This window comes from Pelophylax lessonae (assembly GCF_965119305.1).
Source record: "Pelophylax lessonae genome assembly, chromosome: 11".
Lineage (NCBI taxonomy): Eukaryota > Metazoa > Chordata > Amphibia > Anura > Ranidae > Pelophylax > Pelophylax lessonae.
Window position 1 is genome coordinate 46,444,473 of NC_138778.1, and position 26,334 is coordinate 46,470,806.

A 26,334-nucleotide genomic window follows, 5' to 3' on the forward strand; every position below is an offset into this window, starting at 1 on the left:
ACAGAAAATAGAAACAATGCACAATATTGAATGATTTGACTTATATCCCGCGGAGTACCTTGTGAAGGACCCAGACCCACTGCCAAATATATTGCTTCTCATACAATGTTCAGAAGAGGCTTTGTTAAAGCACTAACCAGCTGCTGTGCATTTTACATTGCTTTTAACAGCATTTCACGAGTTTAGCTGATCTTTAATTAGGAATCCTTTAATGATATCAACTTTCACTGTTAAACATTTACAACCATCATTATCCTATTGTGCAATGCAGATGTAAGTGCAATTCTGCTGAAGCTAATTTAATACTAGAGCTCATCTCACTGAATTTTACAGTAATACCCTTCAAGCAAAAGGCGATTTGTTTATAGACACTGAGAGGTATCAACACAACAGCGGAGGCAACAAACATAAGTTGTTTTTGGCTGGCTCTGACTTTCTGGCACAGTCCCTGGGTTTGACGTCTCTCCTTAGAAAATATTAATAAACTTTTTATTGTGAAAAAAAAAAAAAAAAGAAAGAAAATATAGTCACTGGAAATAACCCTGGCTTTTAAATTTAACCATAATATCCAATTTTATTTTGAGTGAAACTGCAGCTTTAACAGCTTCACCTCTTCTGGGAAGGTCAGTGCCTGACCTCACAAATGCGCTTCTGGAAGAATGGTCAAACATTCCCATAGACACACTCCTAAACCTTGTGGACAGCTTTCCCAGAAGTGTTGTAGCTGTTAGAGTTGCAAAGGGTGAGCCAACTCATTATTGAGGTAATAAATATTAAAGTTCATGTGTGTGTAAAGGCAGGCATCCCAATGCTTTTGGCAATATAGTATATGTATATATGTTGACCCAGGATTATCATCTAGGCAGGGTGAGGGGCTCCAGGGGGCTTTTGTCTTTCAGGGGAAGCTGGCTTTTAGGTTTCCTCATTGTTTAGTAAAAACCACTTTGCATCCTGGAGTCTGGAGATTTCGTAGTGATCTGGGAGGAATGAAATCCAATTCTGGGTCCTGTTTTCAAGACCACCAGCACCCTATTTGGGCAGATGTATGCTGGGCTTTTTGTAGAGACCTGACCCTGATTCTGGACTCAATCCCAGGGGACAGAGGAGGTCTCTGCCAAGAGTCAGCAGGGTTCCACCTCATAGGGCGGTGGGAGCCAGAGCAGCAACGGGCTGCCAGATATATAAACTGAACTTGTGTGTGAGGACTGTCGGTAGAAGACAGACAAGGGCCTAAAGCAGGGGCCCCCAATCCACAAGCCTCGGACTGGAGCTGGTTCATGGCCAGTTGATGACCACCGCGCCTGATATTCCTGTCTGGACCGCGGTCGCTGCTCCCCTCCTGCTGTGTGGCCATGCCACTGAGCCTGTGCGTCCTCTTCCAGGTCTCTCGTTGATGATGTCACCCTATCAGCGGTGCAAGGAGCCAGAGGAGCTGCAGATCTGTACAGAAAGTGGGAGTCTTTTCATATTAACAAGTGGGTAAAGTTGGGGACTTCCCTCATCTAGATCTGGCGTTGGTGGGGTGGGAGACCCGGGAAAGCACACTCGGGCTGAAATCTGCCTCTATCCTGCCAAAGGTAAGACTGTGCAGGGGAGGCAGAGATTGGAATGGGGTAGTGTGATGTTAGAGAGGAAGGGGGGACATGACTGCAAGGGGCAGTGTGATGGAGGAGTCTGTGATTGATAGGGGCACTATAATCATTACAGTGCCCCTTTACAGTGCAGTCCTCTTTATATTATAGTGCCCCCTTTACAGTGCAGTTCCCTTTAAATCACAGTGCCCCCGTTGCAATGCAGCCCCATTTATATCACAGTGCCCCCTTTACAGTGCAGTCCCCTTTTTATCACAGTGGCCCCTTTACAGTACAGTCCCCATTACAATAATGTAAAGGGAACTGCACTGTAAAGGGCCACTGAAGGGTACTGAACTGTAAAGGGGCACTGTAATGTAAAGGGTGGCTGTGATGTTAAGGGGAACTGAGGACACTGTGGGACTGCTTTAAAGTGGGAACTGTGATGTAAGCTACTACTGGCTCATCTGTTTCCTGAGTAACTTCAATGCTCATTGGACATTATTAGAAGAATTACACATTTGCACAGTCTACGGACTGTGAAGAGTTTATTCTGCATACAAAGTTGCTTTTTTTCGAGGGCTCCCATCCCCCCCTTCATCAGGACTTGTTAATTCTTCATACAAGAGGAATTCGGTCTTGGTCTGTAATTATATTTTCCTAATGGGTAGGTACAAATGCTACAACGATCTCCTCCAAGGTCCCGGTTGGATACCCCCAGTTGATAGTGAGCAGCCTCCATGACCTCCACATCATATATCACAATAAAGCATATTATGTTAGAGTTTAGCGCTCCAACACCATAAGTTCTCATTGGACAGAGAAGCAATGCTGATAACTCACCAATGATCCAACTGGAATTGACAGAGCAGGTGGCTACCAGGAGGAAATAGCAGTAGCAACGGCCTAAACTGCTGAAAAGAATTACAAATCCTTTGGCAGGTAAAATAGGTTGCATGTATGTGTTTTAACTGTGCATTTAATTGTTTTCCAAGAGTACTAGGTTAGCATTATCCTGACTACTCATTTATTATTGTTCTCTTGGGTTGTTATGTTAGCAGCATTTGCTGAACAGCAGAATTTAAAATGAAAAATATGTACATTATGGGCTTTTTATGAGTATAGTCCAGGAGTCTCCAAATTTTCAGTACTAGGGCCACATTATAAATTTTTAACAAATATTTGCGGGCTGAAGAAAGGAATACATTTTAAATGATTAAATACCTTTTTCTTCCTTTTTTTTTTTTTGAATCAACATTATATGATTCTCAACAACAGAAAAAAAACTTTGGAAAAACAAAGCAAAGAAATTCCAAATGAACTTGAGTCATTAATAAAGATCAAACAAAAATAAATCCAGCCTAAACCTCTATCAGCAGAGTCTCTTTAAATAAGAGTACCCATTGGAATCTCCCCTTACTTTAGTGCACCATCAGAGTCCCACCTTACATCAGAGGCCCCATGAGAGTCCTTACATCAGCGTCCCCTCCATACATCAGGGTCTCTATTACAGCCCCCCTTACATTAGAACCCCCCGCTTACATCAGGGTCCCCATCAAAGCTCAACCCTATCTTAAACTTACAACATGGCTGAAGCAGCAAGGCTGGAGTTGGAAGTTTGACTGTAGCAGCAGGGTGGGAGCGGGAAGGCAGAGCAGGTCTGTACGTCTTTGAATTCTTGGGATAACACAGTGGCAGTGTCCTTGCAACAAATGATAGGCAGCAGGGGGAACCTGGAGGGAACCTGACCTGAAGTGAGAGCACTGTGGGCCCACTTTGAGGAAACACCACTGACCCTAGCTGCAGGCTGGATAAAATCTTGTAGCAGGCCAGATTTGTTCCACGTGCCATAGTTTGGAGGCCCATGGTGTAGACCAGAGGTCTTCAAACTTTATAAACAAAGGGCCATTTGACTGTGGCCAGTGACAGAAGTAAACAATGCCCTATCATTGGTATTAGGGGGTGTAATAATAATTGATCGTTGTTATCATTGGTACCAGTGAGATGTGTCAGTAGGAAGAATAGTGCCCCATCATTGTTCTCAGGGGGAGGAACCCCATCTTTGGTATCAATCATAGGAATGAATAGTGCCCTGTCATTGGTGTCACTGGCATTTGTCAGTGGGAGGAATAGTGCCCCATCGTTAGTGTCAGAGGGAGGAATAGTGCCCCATCATGGTGTCAGAGGGAGGAATAGTGCCCCATGAATGGTGTCAGTGGGAGGAATAGTGCCCCATAAATGGTGTCAAAGGGAGGAATAGTGGCCCATCAATGGTGTCAGTGTGAGGAATAGTGCCTCATCTTTGGTATCAATCAAAGGGATGAATAGTGCACTATCATTGGTGTCAGTGGGAAGAATAGTGCCCCATTGTCAGAGATGTATAGTAACTAAGTAGAACTAATTCACTACTGTACTTAAGTACTGAAAGGCGTTATCTGTACTTTCCTGGAGTAGAATTTTTTTCTCCTACTTCCACTTTTACTTCACTACATTTTTTCAATGATTTCAATACTTCTACTCTGATATTTTTTTTTTTTTGTGCTGCATAGTTACTCGTTACAATTATAAAAATTACCACTGCCAGAACAGTAGATGGCAGGTTTCATGAAGCTCAAAACATGTGTATTATCAGCGCATACGAAACTAAAAGCTACTGTATGTATAAATAAAAGCTGCATTTGAAATAATAAAAAAACAATATGATGTTCAAACTTTTGATTTTTTTCTTTACTAACTACATAACACAGTACTTGTACTTTTACTTTCAGTACTTGAGTAGCAATTATTTTTAAAAAACTACTTGCAATACTTAAGTACAAAAATGTTGAATACTTTAGTACTTCTACTCAAGTTACTTTTTGATCGAGCACTTCCACTTCTACTCAAGTCACTTTTTGATCGAGCACTTGTACTTTTACTCAAGTATGGGTTTCGAGTACTTTATACAACTCTGCCCATTGTTCCTGTCAGTGGCAGGAACTATGCTCCACTGTTGCTGTGGGTGGTGGTGAATAATGCCTCAAGGCCAGATAAAAACAATGATGGGTTTACAGGAGAGAAGGGGCTCATTATGGACACCACCAGTGTGGTGACAAATAGTGAAAAGGTCAGGCAGGAGGATGAGCAGAGGTACGGAATCTACAGAACTGCAGCCTCTGTAAAATATTGTCAACTTTCTTATGATCTGCGTCAATATACTGTGATTCAACAAGGTTTGGCAGATCGGACATATACTGTGTGCGCAAATCTTAAAGATGAACTTCAAACAGCTAAATGCACAAATACATATTTACTGTGTAGGGGAGCTGTTTTACTTTACAAAGGATTTGTATGTTTGCCCCTTCATTTCTGAGATTTACACATGCCTTTCACATGGTACAGCCCTGTCTGGCAGAATACCTGAATTTTCTCTACTTCAGTTAAGTAACACTCACAGGTCTTGTCCCTCCCCCCAGTTTAAGATTGGACAGTTAAAGGGGAAGCAGAAGACTCAAAAGCTCCTTGCCCTCACTTTGTTTTCCTCTCCTTTTGGCATATTACTTGTTAGCACATGGGCAGTAATGTACAACTGACTGACTCCCTGTACTGCTTCTTCTTCCAGTCTGAGCTTTGCTGTATAAGGCATTGTAAGAAGCTAATTTATGTACTTATATAGCACTGTCAATTTACACTTTACATCAGTCCCTGGCCTTAAGGAGCTTACAATCTAAGGTCCCTAACTCACATTCATACATAAACCATGCAGGTCAGTGAAGTTTCTCCACCCCAAACTCGCTCATCCATGCCTTTATGGACCTGGCTTTGTGCACTAGTCCAAATCATTTGGTGGAGGGGGGATTATGGTGTGGGGTTGTTTTTTAGGGCTTGGAGTCTGGCCCCATAGTTCCAGTAAAGGGAACCCATAAGAGGTCAGCATACCAAGTGTTGCCTTATGAGTTTATGTGTAATCTCCATTACTGTGGCCTGAGGAGGAGTTATGTATAAATCCCCATTAGAGACTGTATATAGATGGGTGTAAATATATATGTACAAGATATTGAGTTTTGATCTTACATTGAGTTGATATATGATTATCAATTATATGAAGTTGTGTGACTTCAGTCTGCAGGGCAATAGTAACTTGATTAACAAGTCCATTTGAAATGTCAGTTCTATTTGCACTAGTAAACAAACTGATATGCAGAATAGTACCATTCTGTACTTAAGTTCCTGTTAGCCAGACATTACGGGGCCAGAAAATAATTGACAATCGTCCATGACAGGTCATTCCTTTATCTCACCCTCTAATTCAAAGACTCTTTAGATATGCAATGAAGGTGATCGTCGGTTCAGGGATGGGCAATTTGCCCAATCCTGAATAATATACGCCCAAAGGGAGGAGAAGGGTAAGATTGCTACACCAATCAGAATGGCTCTGAGCAAGGCGAGATGGGTCTATATTAAAATAAGTGAGGAGAGAGAGCACTCTCTTGCAAGCAGACTAGGATGAAGCTACTGGGAATGGTAAATACAGACTATACCTCTCACACTTAGAATGTATACATGCTTTTTCTCTTTAGTGTTTGAATACACACGGCAGGCACCATGCCTGAAGTGAAAAGGTAACTTAACTCCATGCTAAATATGTACATGGTATTGTAAATAGGGCTATTGTGGGTGATTTGTAAATAACATTGAAAGCCAAGGGATCTGTACTAACAATGTGTTGTAAATACTGTTTAGTGTGTAATTTGTATATATATATATATATTATGTAACCCTTTCAATAAATGTGTATTGCTGATTGAACTACCTCTTTTGTGTAAAGATCTCTCTGGATCTAGATGTGTATAGGTGCAGGCTACTACAATAATTGGGGTGTATGCACAGGTACACATAACAAAAGGCAAAACAAGACATTTTGGACAATATCATTCTCCCAACTTTGTGGGAGCAGTTTGGGGATGGCCCCTTCTTGCCCCAACATGACTGCACACCAGTGCACAAAGCAAGGTCCATAAAGACATGGATGAGCAAGTTTGGGGTGGAGGAACTTGACTGGCCTGCAAGCCAGGCTTTCTCGTTCACATCACTGCCTGACCTCACAAATGCGCTTCTGGAAGAATGGTCAAACAGTCCCATAGACACACTCCTAAACCCTGTGGACAGCCTTCCCAGAAGAGTTGAAGCTGTTATAGCTGCAAAGGGTGGGCCAACTCAATATTGAACCCTACAGACTAAGACTGGGATGCCATTAAAGTTCACGTGCGTGTAAAGGTAGGCGTCCCAATACTTTTGGTAATATAGTGTACACATATAAGGACCAATTTACCTATCAGCATGTCTTTGGAATGTGGGAAGGAAACCCCACACAGGAAGAGTGAGAACATGCAAACTCCATGCAGGTAGTGCCTTGGTTCGGATTCAAACAGATGACCCTAGTGCTGTTAGGCAGATGAGCTAATCGCTTAGCCACTGTATTGCCCCAAAACAAGTCAAAATACACTACTTGGGTACATTTAAGGATGCAATGATGAATATAGAGCTTATATCTGTGTCTTTTACTGTATATTTACCCTGAGTTCAGAATTAAAAACAATAGTTCAGCATTTGCCTTTTATGCTTTTTTTTTAATTTGCCTTTTAATTTTTCCTTTTAAAATTATTACTAGTTGTGTAAAGAATTCAGGAGCTTGGAATGATGATGATGTCATTTTATTGATCTAGAATGCTTCAGTTAGTTTGGTCTGTGGGGTTTCATACGGTCTTTGACATTTATGTAGGATCAGGATAGGAACTCCTACAACATGATGGATCAGTGGGCTAACTCAAGGTCACGTCGACATTCAGACCCAAGTGACATCACTCTTGTCAATACTAATTCCAAGAACAAAGTAACTAATCACTGTCACATGTAATAAGCTGGCTGTCTCTGACTTGGTTTTTCCACATAAATGGGGACAAACGAGACAAGACAAAAGCAGGGATATCCAGAAGGAAAAAAAATGATAAAATAGGTAATATCCTTCTAATAAGCCATTGAGTCTCATTTATCATGGTGACTGAATGGAGAGTTGCCTGTATGGGTTGCCATACTTTAATCAATAAAAGTAGGCAATTGATCATTTAAAAAGATCAAGTCTTGTACAATGGCAAATAAGAGCATGCATAGATTTTTTTTTACATAAGGAAAATACTTTGTTGAACTTTTTTTGGGCCAGAAAGATGTGGGTGGATCTTGATGTTGAGCAGCTCCAGTAAGAAGGTTTTTCCCTAAATGTCCTTATATGCCACTCAATCTATCAATGTCTAACTTCCCCAGCTGCTATTGTCCAGTATAGAGTATCATCTGTGTGGTTAGGCAGGGGCGTAACTACAGGGGTTGCAGGGGTTGCAATTGCAACCGGGCCCCATGCTCCAGGGGGCCTGTGCGGCTCCCCTGAAAACCTGGATAGGAGGGGCAGCGGGGACAGCATGTAGAGAAATCACTGTCCTCCTATTTCCTCCTGTATGCTGTCCCCGCCACTCCTCCTGTCCAGTTCACTTGTGTTCTGCTGTCTCTGGGCCCTTGTGTGCTCCCCTAGCCCCCCCCCCCACTGTGCTGCCGGCTTCCTCCCTTCCCCCTCCTGCCGGATTCTGCAAGGGATGTGTCACAATAGAGAACCAGGAAGGGGTCGGTAGATATGTAATTTACCAGCTCCTTCCTTTTCTGAATGGACAGAGTCATAGTCAGTGACATTGTAAAAAAATAAAATAAAATGATAAAAAAATAATACAATTAAAATACCAAAAAATAAAAACTACTGACACCAGTGCGTGAACTTCCAGGATCACAAAGGTCCCACTTTGCGGCTGGGCCCTGGCATTCCACCACCGCGAGGAAGCCCCAAGATGGCAGAAAGGGGGCCCACTGCAGAACTTGTGAAAGGGTCCCGCTGCAGGACCGTAATAAAGGGCCCTGCAACTTGAGTAAAGGGCCCGAGGATCAGTGGGAAGAGCCCCAGGCTTGAAGGAAAGGGCCCCGGCCAGGGGTCCGGGGGGCCCTTCATGGTTCTTGCACTGGGCCCTGAAGGTTCTAGGTATGCCTTTGTGGTTAGGTATGGCAGACCGCAGACAGTGGTGGCTTTTGGTCACGTTGATGGTGAGACCCCATGTGACGGCCTTGAAATATTACTCTTACAGAAATTTTGGAATTAATGTTTCATTAGATTAAAGGTACTGATACAATCATTTTCACAATAAGCTGATAGAGGACTTTTTAAATCTATCATGTGGATGAGCTAGATTACAGGAAAGGGTGGTGTGACTTCTATTGAAAAGAAGGACACTCTTTCAAGTTATGGATAGAATGGGTAGTCTAGCTATGGTTGTAAGTACCTTAGAACCCATATCTATAAGAAATAGTGGGACATTTTACTTTGCTAGACGCCAAGCGGCAGCCCAACTAGCAACCAGTGTGTCCGCGGCGCGCAGCAAGGCCAGGAAGTACAGCCAGCCAGGTGCAGCACAGAGAGGAGGAGGCTCGGGGCTAATAATTATTTAAAATTAACAGGAGACCCAGGGCTTTTCGGGGGAACACTTGGGGCTACAGCCCTGGTCATTCCCCCCCTGCCGACGCTATTGATAGTAGGCCATTTTGCCACCTTCATTTTTTTTGTTCTTAGCCTTTTTGAAGTTGGGAACTTTGGTGTTGGTGTACTGTTATTTTGGTGTTTGTTTTATCATTGGTCCCGTCAGTGGATGTTTTAAACTCAGTCTAGTAAACTCCCTTGTAGCTTGGGCCCCTTTTAATGTCTATCAATAATGCATAACGCTACTTGCCAGGATGAACCATTCTTCATAACATCATAAATTATATAATGCCACTAGCACCAAAGGACTTACTCATGTACAACTGGAGCATTTAAATATGCTTACCATGGAGTCATTTGCAGAGGCTTAGCTTCTACGCCAGAATGGATTACACACTGACAGGACAAGTTTTCCACCTTATCCAGACTACCCCCTGAGATTTTGAGAGGACCAGCAGTGTCTGTACACTATATAAAAAAACATGCACGTTCTGCCAAAATGGTCCTACATGCTTATGGAAAGATTCTATTTAACAGAGTAATATTGCCATTGGCCAGCCTAATACTAGTCTTGGTAAATGAATGGGTGTTCCCTTTCAGATATGCTATTGTTAACTAGTATGTAAACTAATTGTAGGTTTGTATAGCTCATCTTAAAGTGATTCTAAAATAAATTAGAATTAAAATAAAAATAAATATACCAAACATGTTATACTTACCTGCTCTGTGCAATGATTTTGCACGGAGCAGTTCTGATCCTCTTCTTTTTGGGTCCCCTGTTGGCGATCCTGGCTCCTCTCCCCTGCTGAGTGCCCCTAACATCAATCCTCTTGCTGTGGGGGCATTCAAGCAGGCTCACTCCCAAGCTGCGCTCCTGTGAATGGACAGTGTCCATTCACACATAGAGCATGCATTTGCCACGCCCCCACTCTCTCCTCATTTGCTCACTGTCTGTGATTGACAGCAGCAGGAGCCAATGGTTCCCGTTGCTGTGTGAGCCAACGAGGAGGGGAGTAAGAGACGCAGGAAAGCTGCTGCTCTCATATAGATCGCTGGATCCAGATTGGGCTCAGGTAAATATAAGGGGGGGGGGGTACACCCAGAAGTTTTTTTTTAACCTTAATGCAAATAATCCATTAAGGCAAAAAAACCTTCTGCCTTTAGAACCTTTTTAAAGCATGTCCAAACCCAAGAACAATGATGTGAAATGTCAGAGGTTACAAGTCCTTAGATGTGGTGGCTGAATTATTTTTTTTAGGCTATTATTCATTAAAAGGAACTGCCTACATTTTTCAAAAAAATAAGTACTGTGCCTGCTGTCTTCCAAAAAATGCATACTTTATACTTACCAACCCAAGGAGTCCAGTGCTGTCTTTCTACAACCCTTCTACAACCAGTCTTTGATGCTGTCTTTGTTCCCGTGCCACCATCTTGAATTCTGGAGTTGGCTTTGACTACCTGATCACTCACAGTCATGAGTGAGATCTGCCAACAGGGGGACACAGCTTTGGAGCCTCCTGGGATGTGTGATGTGATCCCAGGAGGCCATAGGGCAAGGGGTGGGGGGTGCAGTTGCTTTAATGGCACTTTTCCACTGCAAGTACTGGCTCGGCTCTACTCTGCCCTGCTTGGCCCGGTTTGCTTTTCCACTGCTGGTACCGCATGGTACGGTGTTGAAACGGTTCGGTATGGTTTGCTTTTCCACTAAAGTAGTACTAAAGTTAAGTGGGTGGGATAACAACGGGGTGGGTGGGATTCTCTGACCAATCAGTGGCTAGTAGTGACTGCATGCAAAGGATTGTGGGATATGGTACTGGGTATGGTACCTCTTGGAACCACAATCGAGGTGGTACTGTTTTTGAGAGCCGTACCGTTCGGTTCCATGCAGTGGAAAAGCGCCGCCGTACCGTACCGAAGCGTTCCTACACCATACCATGCGGTACCAGCAGTGGAAAAGCACAAAAGCGAGCCGAACCATTCGGTTCCATGCAGTGGAAAAGCGCCATAATTGGAACCTGGTGATCCTGCCATAACACATTTCCTGTCCTAGGGCAACAACTCTCACTCATCATATTGTATCATCCTAGGAAAGTGATGGTGAACCTTGACACCCCAGATGTTTTGGAACTACATTTCCCATGATGCTCAACTACACTGCAGAGTGCATGAGCATCATGGGAAATGTAATTCCAAAAACATCTGGTGTGCCAAGGTTCACCATCACTGTCCTAGGACAATGCTAAAGAAAAGCCCTCTTCTCCTCATCTCCATAACAAAAGGGTAGATGTTCTGATCTCCACAAAGAGAGTTAGGCCAGCCATAGATCCCTGCTGAACCGGCCAAGATTCAAACCATCTAAGGGCAGGCTGAATGGGCCATCAACTGACTTGGGTACAAGCAGCATGTCAGGTTTTTGGCTATAGCCGCTAGCAATACTGTGTTCTTCTGGCAGGGACAGCCCCCCACACCGGAGGGAAGGAATTTTCCTATCAACACTGGCTGTATTAATGGGGGAAACAAGCTTTTTTTTTTTTACTGCAACCCATGGTCGCAGTAAAGAAAATCGCACCATCTATGGCCTGCCTTATAAACAATGTAACTGATATATATTCTGCACTTCTTGGAAAGATAGAACAAAATGCTTTCAGTTGTATATTTAACAGACCTAACAAAAAAAACAAATCTAAATTCAGTCCTAGAGTTTGCATACACCCTTTATTCACTTATTAAACCAACAACTCATGAATTGTTGCATTTACAGAAGTGGTTCACAGCGATCTAAGTTTATTTCTGAAGCTCTATTTGTTAACCCAGAGACAGCTCCCCTCCTCCTCCTCTTCACTATTATTATGAAGGTCAGGATTTGGCATATGTGAAGGACATATTTGTCATACGCTCGTTCAGCTCGAGATCCGTCTGATAAACACTGTATTAATAAAGCACACACAAACATGTGGGCTTCACTTTGAACTAAATAATTAAAATATCACTGCTACAATGAACATCTATAATTAGTATGTCAGAAACAGCCGCTCCGGACTGTGCAGTGCTTTGGTACAACTGTGCCAGCTTCTGCATCACAGCATGTGGCATCAACTTTGCTATTCAACATTGCATTGGTAATTATTACTAATTTGAAAACATAACTTTTTATTGTTTTTTTTAAGCAATAAAGCCTCCCAAAAAGAAAAAAAAAATATGTTATGGGTAGTCAGTGGTTGTCTGATTCACCTGCTGGCTTGTATTTCTGGGGGCCTCCAACAGCAGGATTCCCCCAGTGTATTTCCTACCTCTATGAGTATGGAGCATGGGCATGCGCAAGGGGTCTCCTGGGCACACCCTATTCACCTTATGAGCGTTAGATTTGGCCAATCCCCCCAAAAAGCATTGTGAAAAAAATGTAAAAAATAAAAACAATTGCAACAAATAATAACAAAAATGTACAAATAATTAAAAATGTAAAACAAAAATATAACAAAATAAGGGTCATTCATTCCGGTTCTCTGTGTTTGCATATGTGTATATATATATATATATATATATATATATATATATATATATATATATATATATACACACATATGCACACACAGAGAATCGGCATTAATGACCCTTATTTTTGTTATATTTTTGTTTTACATTTTTAATTATTTGTACATTTTTGTTATTATTTGTTGCAATTGTAATATATATATATGTATATATATACATATATATATATATATATACATATATATATATACCCACACCCACACACACACACACACGCAGCTTTGGGGTGCACACCCTAATGCAATAGGCTGCGCACACCTATGGTATGGAGTCTGCTTCTCCACAAAGAGTGTTTAGGTTGAAAAAGATGGGTGGAGCTTAGATCTCTGAATGTCAAGTTCATCAATTACAGATGGACACACCTTTTAAATTGTGTTAAAATTCTATGTGTTCTATGCTTTCTCCATGGAATATGTTAGAATAAATAAAACTGATTAATTAAATAGCTCACCAGTAATGTTATCTTTACTTTTAATAAATGGCTAATGAATACTGGAGATTCTTTTCTTTAAATGGTTTAAATTACCGTTTTTTAAGCAGATCGTTTCTTCAGCAAGGCCATTTATTACTTCCCAACTAAAACTAAAAGATTAGTTAGGATAAACGTATTCTTTAAAGCACACCATCTTCTCTTATGCCAAGCTCTGTTCAAGCTGCAGAGGCTTCACTTAAAGTGGAGTCCCACCCTAAATTTATACTTACCTCCATCTTCTTGCTCTGGGTCACCTGAAAAACAAATGGATAATCGCAATTTTTTTTTTTTTTTTTACTTACCTCGTAGAGAAAATATACTTACCTTACTTCCTTCTTCCTCCCCTCGGCGGCCACGGCGATTCGTCACTTCCTGGCTTTTGCAATGATTCCTGGGAGCTGAACGTCATCGCTCCCAGGAATCAATGCGCCTGCACCGGCCCCGACGTGAGTTCCGGCGCGCGCGCGTCATTCCCTTCTAAACAGCTTCTGGGCATGCCCAGAAGCTGTGGAGGGATGACGCGCGCGCACCGGAAGTGACGGCGGGGCCGGTGCAGTGCATCGTGGGACCGATGAAGAAGAAGGAAGAGGACGCAGAAGAGGATCGCGCTGGCTTCAAGCTGCCCACACCTGAGATGGCAACGCTGGACAATACTTTTTCAAGGTAAGTATTTCTCCTAAAAGGTAAGTGCAACCCAGGACAGATCAGAGGCTATCTATTGTGGAATGTACTAGCCCTGACTGTCCCGGGGGTATTTTTATTAAAAAAAATATTCCCAGGGTGGAACTCCGCTTTAAAGTCCAACTCTAGGGCACTTTGGAAAGTATCCCTTGCAGTGGGGCTGTGCCTGTGTCATTTTTTTTCAAAATAACAAAAATGTTATACTTACCTGGTCTGTGCAATGGTTTTGCACAGAGCTGCCCCGATCCTCTTCTTTTTGGGTCCCCTGCCAGCAGTCCTGCCCCCCCCCCCCTCCTGTCAAGTGCCCCCAATAGTGAGCCACTTGCTATAAGGCTCGCTCCCGAGCAGTGTTCCTGTGAATGGGCATTGTCCGTTCACACAAAGAATGTGGCTCAGCCCCACCCCCACTCTCTCCTCATTGGCTCACTGGCTGTGACTGACAGCAGTAGGAGCCGATAACTCCCGCTGCTGTGTGAGTCAGTGTAGAGAGTTAGAGACCCAGGAGAGCCGCTGCTCTCATGTACATTAATTAATCAAGATGGGGCTCAGGTAAGTATAAAGGGGGGCAGGGGGGGAGGTGCACCCAGAAGGTTTTTTACCTTAATGCATAGAATGCTTTAAGGTAAAAAACTTCTGAAAGAAACGGGGGAGAGGGGATGTTTGAGATGCCTTGTGAGTAAAGTATTTGCAAAAATGTATTAAGCAAAAGATATGTATAAAAGGCGAAAAACTTTATTGCACAATTACAAAGCTACAAAAAAGCAGTCTTAAAGGGACTTGCATGTACAACTTGTTATAAAAAACACATCAATTTCTAAAAAAACCGTCAGTACATAATCAAACATGGACATGTAAAGGTGGATATCACACATTTTATTTTGTACATATCTTTTGCTTCATACATTTTTACAAATACTTTACTCACAAGGCATCTCAAACATTCCCTCTCCCCCATTTCTTTTGGGAAAATCTTTTTCTAGGATTCTTTCCAGGTTTTTTGTTATATATTTGGGATGGATGCCAAAAATAAATTACCCTACATATGAGTGTAACTGAGCAGTTATATATAAAAAAACTTCTGTCTTTAGAATTTCTTTAATTGCTCAGGATTGTCCAGAGAAGAGATGAAAGACTTTTACTTACCCGATCCTCCTTTCCCTCCAGCAGGCAGTACTCCCCCCATGGTACAACAGTGGACTGTTGTTTGATGTCCTCCTGTCCAGAGCAGGGCTATGAACCCTGCTCTGGTTTTGATCATTTCAAGACATTAGACCAGTAGAGCGCAAGGGAAGGAACTGGTCTTAATGTGAGGAGGAATTGAGGATCAGATAAGTAAATCTTTTTTTTTTTTTTTGTTCCCCTAGACAAAAACAAGGAATTAACCCATGCAGTACAGGCCTGGAGTTGGACTTTAAAGTGGGCTTTAAAGTGGAACTCAACCTATCCATTTAAAGCGGAGTTCCGGCCACAGATTCGTTTTTTTTTAAATACCTCCCAAACAGTGATCCACCGCCCTTCTTACATCCGCTAATCCGATTTTATACATGTAAATAATAGATTGGCAATACTAAAATATTACTTTATAAAATTTTTGCAGAGCGCCGCCATCTTTTCCAAGGTCCACCGAAGCCGCAGTGTGCACATATATGCCCTGCTTCCTGGTTGTAGATGGAGGGGGGCCGATCAATGCAGCGCGAAATCTCGCACATGCCCAGTACAAAGGAAAGTACTGGCAATAGGCTGGCACCGTCCGCGCTGTGCTCCGCCTCTCATCGCGTCATTTTCTGTTGGAAACATGAGAGGAGCGGCCGGCCGCCTACGTCACTGCCCATTGCCTCCTGGGAGTGATCAGTAAGAGCTCCCAGGACGCATTGTGGGACAGGAAGTGACGGCGCGGGCAGCGGCCACACAGGGAGGAAGTGGAAGGAAAAGTGAGTATATTTTCTGCTGAAACAAGGTAAGTAAAAAAAAATAAAAATTCAGGAATATCCAATTCTTTTTCAGGGTACCATAAGGAAGCGGATGCCACAAAATCTAAAATAACAATTTTGGGGCCGGAACTCCGCTTTAAGTGTTTCATAAGACAAGACATGCCATGAATGATAACTGTCACAGCTCCTTAGCTCTCAGTCAAACTGTCAAGTTATCAAAAATTTGTTGTCCTAGCTGATCACATGTGCAGCACCATGGCAACTACAGATCAATCAAAGGCTAACATGGCAGCTTCCTTGGCTGTAAAGGATAGGATAGTTTCATATTCTACCAGTAGGTTAAACCCTATCATATCCCAGGTGGAAGCCTCTTTCTATTTATTTAGTGAGTCAACGGAGGTATGTGACCACACCGATTCATTAAAACCCGGTTCACACTTCTGCGAGTGCCGGGTTCGCATGTAATGTCGGAGCGCACTGCTCCGACATTATATGCGATCAGCTGTGCGGTGCGAGTTTAGCCATACAGTTTGTATGGCTAAATTCGCATCGCACCCGGTGCAAACACGCACAGGAGGCATTTTTGCAGCCGCATCAGGATCGGATCGCACAGCGGTTCACACTTGTGCGATCCCATCCTGTGCGAACTGCACGATCGCACTGCGATATGCGATCAAACTGGGGGTGTCGTTAAGATTACATTGACACCCCCAGCGTATCGCATATGGCAGTGTGAACTGCCGGGGGTGCGTGTGCGATGCGGGAAAAGGCTGCGAATTCGCAGCCTTCCTGCATCGCATATATGTGAACCGAGCCTTAAAGTGAAAATCTTTACAATTTAGAGGGTCAAGTCCTACTGAACTTTCATGTCTCTTGGCTGATTCAGTCCACTAATTCCTAAAGACAATGAAAATATTAGGTTTAAAAGAACTGAAAAATTTCTGTGAACTCTCGCAGCCATAACAGTAAAATATAGCTTTAAAACCCTTTATGTGGTCTGATAAAAGCCATGGGTCGTATCTGGACAGTAGCAGCTGGGGTCACATCTGCAGATAGAGAAAAAAACATTGCACAGCTGCCACATTATCTGGTCTCCATTGAGCTTCAGCCAAAACCTTCTTTAATTTTTATTTTGGTTCTCGTGGGGAAAATTTGAAATTTCTGCCAGATTTTGATGGTTGTCTATGTCTAATTAAGGGGATTTCTCTAATTTTATAGTCTTACTAGGACAGGAAGTGCTGAGAAATATCTCCAACAGGAAAGACGGGCAGCAAAATAGAATGTTTGCCAGATATCAACAAGACAGTGAGTAAAAAGACCCTTAAGGCAACAAAGAAATCAGTTGTATCCAACTCTATCCTCAGATAAAATAAAATGTTTTGTTCTTTTTTTTTTTTTTTTGCGAAACACAGAGTTAAGCCCCGTACACACGAGAAGAAATTTGGCCGGGAATTTTCGTCCGACGACCGATCTGCTGATTTTCGGCTTGTTAGTATGGTGCTTCCGACAACCGACTCCGACTTTTTGGCTGAAAAAATCCTGGTGTGCAGGCTATATAATTTTTGTCGACCATCAAAACACGTCCGATTTTCATCTCATTAGTACAGATTTCAATTGGGAAAAATCTTATGAGCAAGACTAGGCATGCTCAGAGACGAAAGAACACATAGAAAGCAATCCAACTTAGACATCACTTCTGAAGTAGAATTCTGTCGTACGGGAAAATTTGTGTGCAGTCTAGAGCACATTCCAACCAACAGACACAACTCTGGACAAAAGACGGACGACCGGTCGGCGGAAATCCGTTGCGTGTGTACGAGGCTTTAGGCTGTATTGACACCAGACGCAGGATGTTTTCCTTTGGGTGTTGTTGCATGTTGCATTAAGGCAGTCCATTCACTTAGATGAGGGTGGGCATTGGTTGATATAGTATAATTCAGCAGCACTTATCACAAACACATAAAAACTTCTTTAAAAAAAAAAAAAAAAATCCATGCATGAGTGATGATATATAGATACTATATGAAGAAAGTCCAAAAATGTGCAAAAAGAATCAAAAGCCAGAAGACGCAGTTCCAAAATAGCTTCAAAGAAGAAGGCAGAAAAACTCCCCAGATGTCCACTGAAAGTGAAGGTGAAGGTGAATGTGGCTGCTTACCAGAGATTATTGGCTTTCAAACAAATGAAAGGTTGGATGGTTAAAAGACAACCCTCAGCCCTGGACTCCACTCTCAATACATGGGGACCTGGTTTATAACTCCAGGATTGGCCTCCACTGGCAACCAGCGCATAGCCTGCATGGTGTCCGATCCTGCTGCTTATTCCTACTCCCTATGGAAGATCCTCAGCTCCTCAGCTAAGCTTCCCTAAAGTGCTTCTGGCTATTCATTCGCTTGAAAACCAATAATCTCTGGTAAGTAGCTACGTTCCCTTTCACTGGACATCTGGGGAGTTTTCCTACCTTCTTCTTTGGAGCTATTTTGGAACTGTGTCTTCTGGCTTTTCATTGTGGTAAGCACTTATTTTTTGCACATTTGTGTATTTTTTTTGTATCTATAAATCATCACTCATGCATGGAATTTTTTTTCAAAGGATTGGATTTATATATGTTTGTATTTGAGTTTCTATGTGTTTGTGATAAGCACTGCACTTATTATGAATTATGTGGAGTAGGTTTGCATTTGTTGACCTGTGCCAGCAGCTGTCCTTTTTTCACCTTATTTCTGTCTATCGAGGATGGTTATATAGTTTATGGTTGATACTGTATACACTATTTGGCCAAAAGTTTGTAGAAACCTAGTATAGAGTCTGTTCTTCTGGGAAGGCCCACAAGATTTTTCAATATGTCTAGCAAAATTTGTCCCCCAAAAAGTGCTGAAAAGATTTGTGAGGTCAGGTATGCAATCCCATTCATCCCATAGGTGTTCAGTAGGGTTGAGGTCCTAGCTGGTTGAGGTCCTAGTAGGATGCTTGAGTTCCTCTTCTCCAAGGGTTTCCAAATGTTTCAGTTCGAGGACCACATTGTTTATTTTACAAATATCCATGGGCCTAAGTGTCGGTTCACACCGATCCGGCCCGACTTCGGGCGACTAATGCCGTCTCCCGTGCACCGCGACTTCGGCGCAGCTTGCAAAGACTTCACATAATGGAAGTCAATGCAAGTCGCTCCGACTTTGCAAAAAAAAGGTGCAGGAACCTTTTTCTAAGTCAGAGCGACTTGAGTTGCTCCTATTAGAACGGTTCCATTGCACAGCATGGACCGCTACTTGTCAGGCGACCAAGTCGCCTGACAAGTCGGAACAGTGTGAACAATTTTGTTTTATAAATGAATGGACAGAATGTAAATCAATGAATACGTTTTACTTTGAGCTTTTTTGTAATCAGCTGATATGATTCAGAGAAAGAACTTCAGTAAAACAAAGTAAGGGCATTCCAAATAAACATGGGCCATTAATAAAGGTAAAGGAAAGATAAATTCAGTCTGCAGCTTTCTCAACAGAGTCTACCTTACATCAGGGTCTCCCTCAGAATCCCCCCTTTCATCAGAGTTCCCTCTTACATCAGGGTCCCTATCTGAGTCCACCCTCACATCAGGGTCCTTATCAGAGTCCACCCCTACATCAGGGTCCTCTTTACACCAAAAGCCTCATCAGAGTTCCCCCTTACATCAGGATCCCTATCAGAGTCCACCCTTACATCAGGGTCCCTATCCGAGTCCACCCTTACATCAGGGTCCTTATCAGAGTCCATCCCTACATCAGGGTCCTTATCAGAGTCCACCCCTACATCAGGGTCCTCTTTACATCAAAAGCCTCATCAGAGTTCCCCCTTACATCAGGGTCCCTATCCGAGTCCACCCTTACATCAGGGTCCTTATCAGAATCCCCCCTTACATCAGGGTCCTCTTTACATCAAAAGCCTCATCAGAGTTCCCCCTTACATCAGGATCCCAATCAGAGTCCACCCTTACATCAGGGTCTCTATCAGAGTCCACCCTTACATCAGGGTCCTCTTTACATCAAAAGCCTCATCAGAGTTTTCCCCTACATCAGGTTCATCCTTAACAAAGCCCCCAATACATCAGGGTACCCATCAGAGTCCTCCCTTCTTACTTTAGGATCCCCATCAGTCCCTGAGCCATAAGGGTCACCATAAGAGTCTCCCCTTACATCAGGATCCCAACCAGAGCACTTCTTTACATCAGGGTCCCAATCAGGGTCCTCCCTTACAGTCTAGTCCTGAATAGAGGGGTGGATTTACTAAAGGCAAATAATTGTATACTTTGCATGTGCAATTGCTCCAGGGCTTAGTAAATGAGGTAAAGCTTCACTCTGTAAATAATACCCAATCATATGCAAGAAACATAAAAAAACAGCATTTTAGCTTGCACCTAATACTAAGCTTGGGTGCAACTGCACTTGCAAAGTGCACAGTCTATTTGCCTCTAGTAAATCTATCCCAGAGTCCCCCTTTACATCAGGTCCCTATCAGAGGTCGCCCTCACCTTATATTTGCAGCGTGGCTTTAGCAGCCAGGTAAAAATGTGTAATTCAGAGTATTGCTGGACCTACAAGGTGGGAGCCAGGAGGAGGAGGAGCAGGTCTGGATGGACTTAGTGAATTCTGGGAATGCATGTGATTGGTTGCTAGAATGCTGGTGGTACTAGCAAGATGCAACCAATGACAGGTATAATGACAGCGTAGCAAGGGGAACCTGAGCCATAGGCTGGGAGGAAATAGAGGCAGACCTCTGCTGACCTGGAGTGAGACCCGTGTGAGAACATAGTGGGCCCATATTGGCGATACACCATTGGCCCTAGCTGCAGGCTGAATTTGACCCATGGGCAGTAGTTTGGCCCAGGCCCCATAGGTCAAAGTTTGGAGACCCTTGTTCTAGACCAAACTCAACAAAAAATGATTATATGGACCTGGACAGTCATGCTAGAACAGAAAAGGGCCTTCACCAAACTGTTGCCCTAAAGTTGTAAACGTTCAGCTGCTTAAAATGTCTTTGTATGCTGCAGTATTTATAGTACCCTTTACTACAAATACCTGAACTCAATAATATGAAGGGGCGTCTATATACCTATTGAACATATTGGTAGCTGTGATGATTGGGGGCCCACAAACTTTTGCCAAATCCTGTATGTGCAATGGGGTTTCATTCTAAATGAATGACAATGAATCCCAACACATATATACATAGGGGTTGATTTATTAAAGGCAAGTGAAGTTGTCCCAGAGCTTAGTAAATAAGGTGAAGCTTCAATTTGCAACGATTGCCCAATCACATGCAAGGAAAATTTGAAAAATAGCATTTTTTTTCGGGCACATAGTTGGATGATAGAAGTCAGTAGAGCTTCTCCTCAATTACCAAGCTCTGGAGCAACGTGCACTTGCAAAGTGCAGAGTCTCTTTGGCTTTAGTAAATCAACCCTATTGAGTTAACATGCATTGCATGATCTGTAGTAATACACCAGTATAATCAGTAGTAAATCACTGGCTTTAACACACATTACCAAAAGTGCATTGGTTGAGAATCCATCCATAGAAACAGAAAAAGTAACACAAATTGGCTGATTTTGGGTTATATATTACCCAATGTAGGACTAGTTTCAATAAAATATCAGGCAACCCTACTCAAATGGAAGTTACCATTTCTAGGTATAATCTTGCTGTAGTGATATGAATAGGTATAGTTTTATTGCCCCACAAAACATAACATAAATCCTCAGAATCAGAAAATGGCAGCTTCTAACTAAGGGTTCTCACACAGGCATCTTGCTTTGTAACAGACATCTTTTGAAAGAAGATGTAAACCCTATATGACATTTAGGGGGGGATTTACTAAAAAACTTACTGCAAGCTCTGCATAGAAACCAATCAGTTTCAAGGTCTTATTGTCAAAGCTTAATTGAACAAGCTGAAGTTAGACCATGAGTATGCACAGCTGCACCAGAGTGTTCCGCTTTTAGTAAATCCCCCTCCACGCTTAGCTATTTAAAGCAGCATGCATCATCAACAATTGTCATTTTTACTTATTTAATTAACATACCATTTTCTCTTTTTATTTAAAGCGGTTGTAAACCTCATGAAATATGTACAAAGCATTTTCTTCTATAGTGTGTACTTATCTCTATCCAGAGCACTAAGTGCCATTTCTATCTGCTTCCTCATTCCTCTGCTATAAACACTTCTTTGGTTTTCATGGCACCAAGAGAATAAAGGTGACAGGGGAGGGATCGCAAGCTGATTGACAGCTTCAGCTCTGTTTCTGTGTGCTGTGTGAAGGGGGATGTGTCTCTTCTCTCCAATCAGCTCTCAGAGCTCCCCTCACTGAGCTTTGCAGTGTGTAATTTCAGCTCTCTGTCCCCTTTTTTCTGATAGCTCAGGTAAGCTTTCTGGATGTAGAGAAGACTACAGACAACAGGTAAAACTTATGTAGGTAGGATTTTTTTAAATCTCCTTGGGGTTGATTTACTAAAACTAAAGAGTGTCAAATGTGTTGCAGCTATGCATTAAAACCAATCAGCTTCCAGTTTTTTTTTTTGTCAAAGCTTGTTTAAACAAGCTGAACATAGGTGTGTGCAGCCCATTGCATTAGGGTGTGCACCCCAAAGCTCAAACACACATGTTTGAGCTTTGGGGAGCACACACAGTGTATATATATATATATATATATATATATATATATATATATATATATATATACCCATATGGAAGAAAAATATATTTCCAATATATTTAGGGAGCAATTTTTAGAAATATATTAAATATGGCCAAAATTGTAGCATTTCAAATATATTTAGGGAAAAAATTTTAGAAATATATTGAATATGGCCAAAATTGTAGCATTTCAAATATATTTCAAATATATTTGGGGAAAAAAATGAATTTAAAAAAAATATATTTTAAATATATTTTTCTTCCATGTGGGTATATAATATGGCAGCATATATAATATGGCAGCATATATATATATATATATATATATATATATATATATATATATATATGGCAGTAGGGCAATGGGAAGTGTTGGTAGAGCGGTGGACGATGCCAGTAGGGCAGAGGTTGGTGTCAGTAGTTTATTTATTTATTATTACTTTTTTACAATTGTTTTAATTTTTTAACAATTTTATAATTTTTTAGAATTTTTTTTATAATTGTTTATTATTGTTTTTTTTTTTTTTTTTTTTTTTTAGGACCGGGGGGGCTTTGGTGAAATATCAGGAGTTAAACAGACCCCTGATGTCTCACTTTTGAGACAGAGAAAGGGACTTAGGACAGAGATTCTCCAGTCCCTTTCTCTGCAGCCAGCACAGGGTGATTAGGGTGTGCCCAGGCACACCTGGCACACACTGTGCGCACGCCTTTGAAACTGAAGTTAGAAGCTGATTGGCTAGCATGCACAGCTGCATCAGATTTTGCACTTTCCAGTTTTAGTAAATCAACCCCTGTCCATTACTTGAGGCCAGTCACTTCACTAGGTATATGTAAGGGTTTACAACCACTTCAAGCTTCTCAGTGCTGCTGGTTTCCGGCAGCTTCTTTGCAGCCACTTCTATCTGCATGCACTCTAGTGATTGCTGCATGGCATTTCTCAGATCACGACAACAGTGGACCATGCCTGCATTATGTGTGCACTTGTAGTCTCCATCAGCCAGGGTGACAACCCAGGAGCACAGTTGAGAGACAGACACAGAGTATTGTCACCCTACAATGGGAAGTGCCTAAACAAGACCTTCATATCAGGTTCATCTAATATTATTTTAATGAAACTTGCTGATGGAAAAATATCTACTTTAATACCCAGTGCTCTTTTAACCCAGAGATCCTACATCAAACCAGTCTGGCAGTATTCAGCTCATTCCATCCCCTGTTCTTCAGGAAAAAAAATAAAAACTCTAATGAATATGAACGCTGTTGCTATCTGGTTATGTTTTTTTTTTTTTTTTTTCTTTAAAGTTTGGCCTATTTCTGCCACTGAGCAATATACTTTTGATCTCTGCCTCAAAGGGTTTGTTCCTTGAATAGGGAAAATGACCCAATTGCTCTGAATGGACTAATAATCAGCAACAAAGGCAGACCTGCAACTGCGAGGCAACTTCCAAAGGCAGACTGAAGATTTGGAAGCGTTGAAACCTCGCCATCTCTTCCTATTTACGTCTTATAAATATATATTGCAAGGTGAACTTTTCAGTTCCTCCTGCTCATCTTCTGCCGTCTCTCTCCCGTTCTCCTGTATCCCGCCCTCATTCTTAATTGGTGCTCAGACAGGAAAAAAAAAAAAAAAAGCGCAACATAAATCCAATTACCTCCTCACTGGGATGGAACCAGTAAGATCTGACAACCGAAGAAGCAGATATTGATAAGATGAAACACATCGCACTTACTGGACTCACAAAAATAGGCAAACATTTAGTGCGTTGAAAATGATGCGTATACATCAAGGGTTCCCTTTTATGTGGTTATTATTAGGCAACGCAGAACCATCAAAAAGCGTAATATAGATATTGGCAGCTCTATCCTGTAGATGATTTTGTCCAAAAAAAAATACATTATAGCCATAATATATAGAGCTTACATATAAAGCTTATAATAGCCTTTATAAAAGTTATTATTTTCAAGGTAGCTGTGGCAGATATTAACTAAAAATGAGGCTTATTTGATAAAAAAAGGCACAGGAAAGTAGAGGCGTGGCTTTTAGCAACCAATCAGAATTGACCAAAATTGACTTGTTGCTACAGGCAACAACTATCCTAGTTTTTGTGAGCCCAGGTATAGGCATAGATAGACATAATATAGATAATATAATATATTATAATATAGATATATTATAATATAGATAATATAATATAAAATTATATAATATAATATAATATAATATAATATAATATAATATAATATAATACAATACAATACAATATAATATACTATAATATAATATAATATAATATAATATAATATAATATAATATAATATAATATACTATACTATAATATAATATACTATAATATAATATAATATACTATAATATAATATAATATAATATAATATAATATAATATAATATAATATAGATAGACATAATATTTCCTCTACTACTGATACTATAACAAAAATAGTATCAGTATTGTTACAGGAAGCCATACAAATTATCCAAGCCAAACAGCTTAACCTTCAACTCAACAAACACAATTTTTTAAACTGAATTTCAATAATGCACACAGGAAAAAATATCTCTTTCATTTGGAAAAGCAAAATTTATTTACAATAGTAGCTCCATGGAATGTTTAACAGATTTTTTTTAAAAAAAAAAAAGATTTAATGCAAACTTTTGTCACCATTGAACACTTTTTTTTTTTTTTTTTTAAATAGCATCATTGATTTCACTCCCACTGTGTATAAGAAAGGCCTGGAACTTAATGCTAAGCAATGCATTGCAGGCCTTTATGATAGACCAAAGGTTAATCTAAAGAGAAACAAAGCATAAATGAACACAGGCCAAATAAACTGGCAGCTGTATATATATTAAAATATTGGCCATTTGTGAAAAATATCCTATAGAATTAGGCATTGTTCTTGACATTGACTGTATGTCACAGTTACATGAATCCGATGCATTAAGTGTGATCAATTTGTATAAAAAATAAAAATAAACATATATAAATGCATATGTATAGAGCTTAGTAAAAATGATATTAAATGCATCAGTAGTAACAAAAACCACATATTCATACACCACATTTGTCAGCAATAAAATATAGCCTCAGAACTCGATTTTCAAAAACTAGCAAAATTATTATTTTTTCCTCAGACAAGAATAAAATATAAAAGAAAAAAAAAAAACAACAACAAAAAAGACATAGTAGCAATGGAAAAAAAAAAAACAACAAAACAAAAAAGAAAAAAAAAACAAAAAACAAAAAAAGAAAAAAAAAAAAAACAAAACATGTAAATAAATATTCATTAAAAAATATGAAAATATTCCCAAAATGATCAGGGCAGGAAAAAAAAATACACTTTGTTAAGAGGTACAAATAAAATAGCCAGAACCTTCAAAATTGTGACATCGATAAGAGTATAGAATAAAGCAAAACGAGCTGCAGATTTTCTTAAGAAAGACTTGAAAAAAAAAAAAAAAAAAAGAAAAAAAAAAAAAGATAAAGAATTGGAAACAAGAAAAAAAGTACTCACCGAGCAAGAAAATGTCAGAGGTAAAAAGGTCACAAGAGAAGTAGGGAATTAATAGAAGCAAGCTAGGAGGAGAGGTAGGAGTAAGTGTGGAAAAAGGGCAGGTGCTCAGATACAATGTATCAGCTGCTGTACCAGGCTGGATACAAAGTAACAGCATCAAGGGACTGGCGGTTGCATACTACCCACTAGATCAAACCATTACGAAAAACCGGGGGGAGACGGGTTGATTGTGAAGGCTTCAAGCTAACAATACTCGGTCTTGGAGGGTCATATTCCTTTACGCCTACACTATACCAGCCTAATAATTAAGTCTTTTGTCATACTCTAGTTAGGTGATGGTCTATTGCCAAGAAAAAAACGTCTTCCTCTCGCACTCAACC

At 40.9% G+C, this 26,334-nt stretch overlaps 1 protein-coding gene across 3 annotated transcripts in view; it reads right to left on the reverse strand.

Annotated features, from left to right (window-relative positions):
• Positions 1-26,087, reverse strand: part of RALY (RALY heterogeneous nuclear ribonucleoprotein) — a 323,405-nt gene extending 297,318 nt beyond the window's left edge. For all 3 annotated transcript variants that reach the window (XM_082271197.1, XM_082271196.1, XM_082271195.1), the window contains exon 1: positions 25,951-26,087. The gene's annotated coding sequence lies outside the window, so the exon portion shown is untranslated. The remainder of the gene's footprint in view (positions 1-25,950) is intronic.
• Positions 26,088-26,334: the final 247 nt, after the last annotated feature.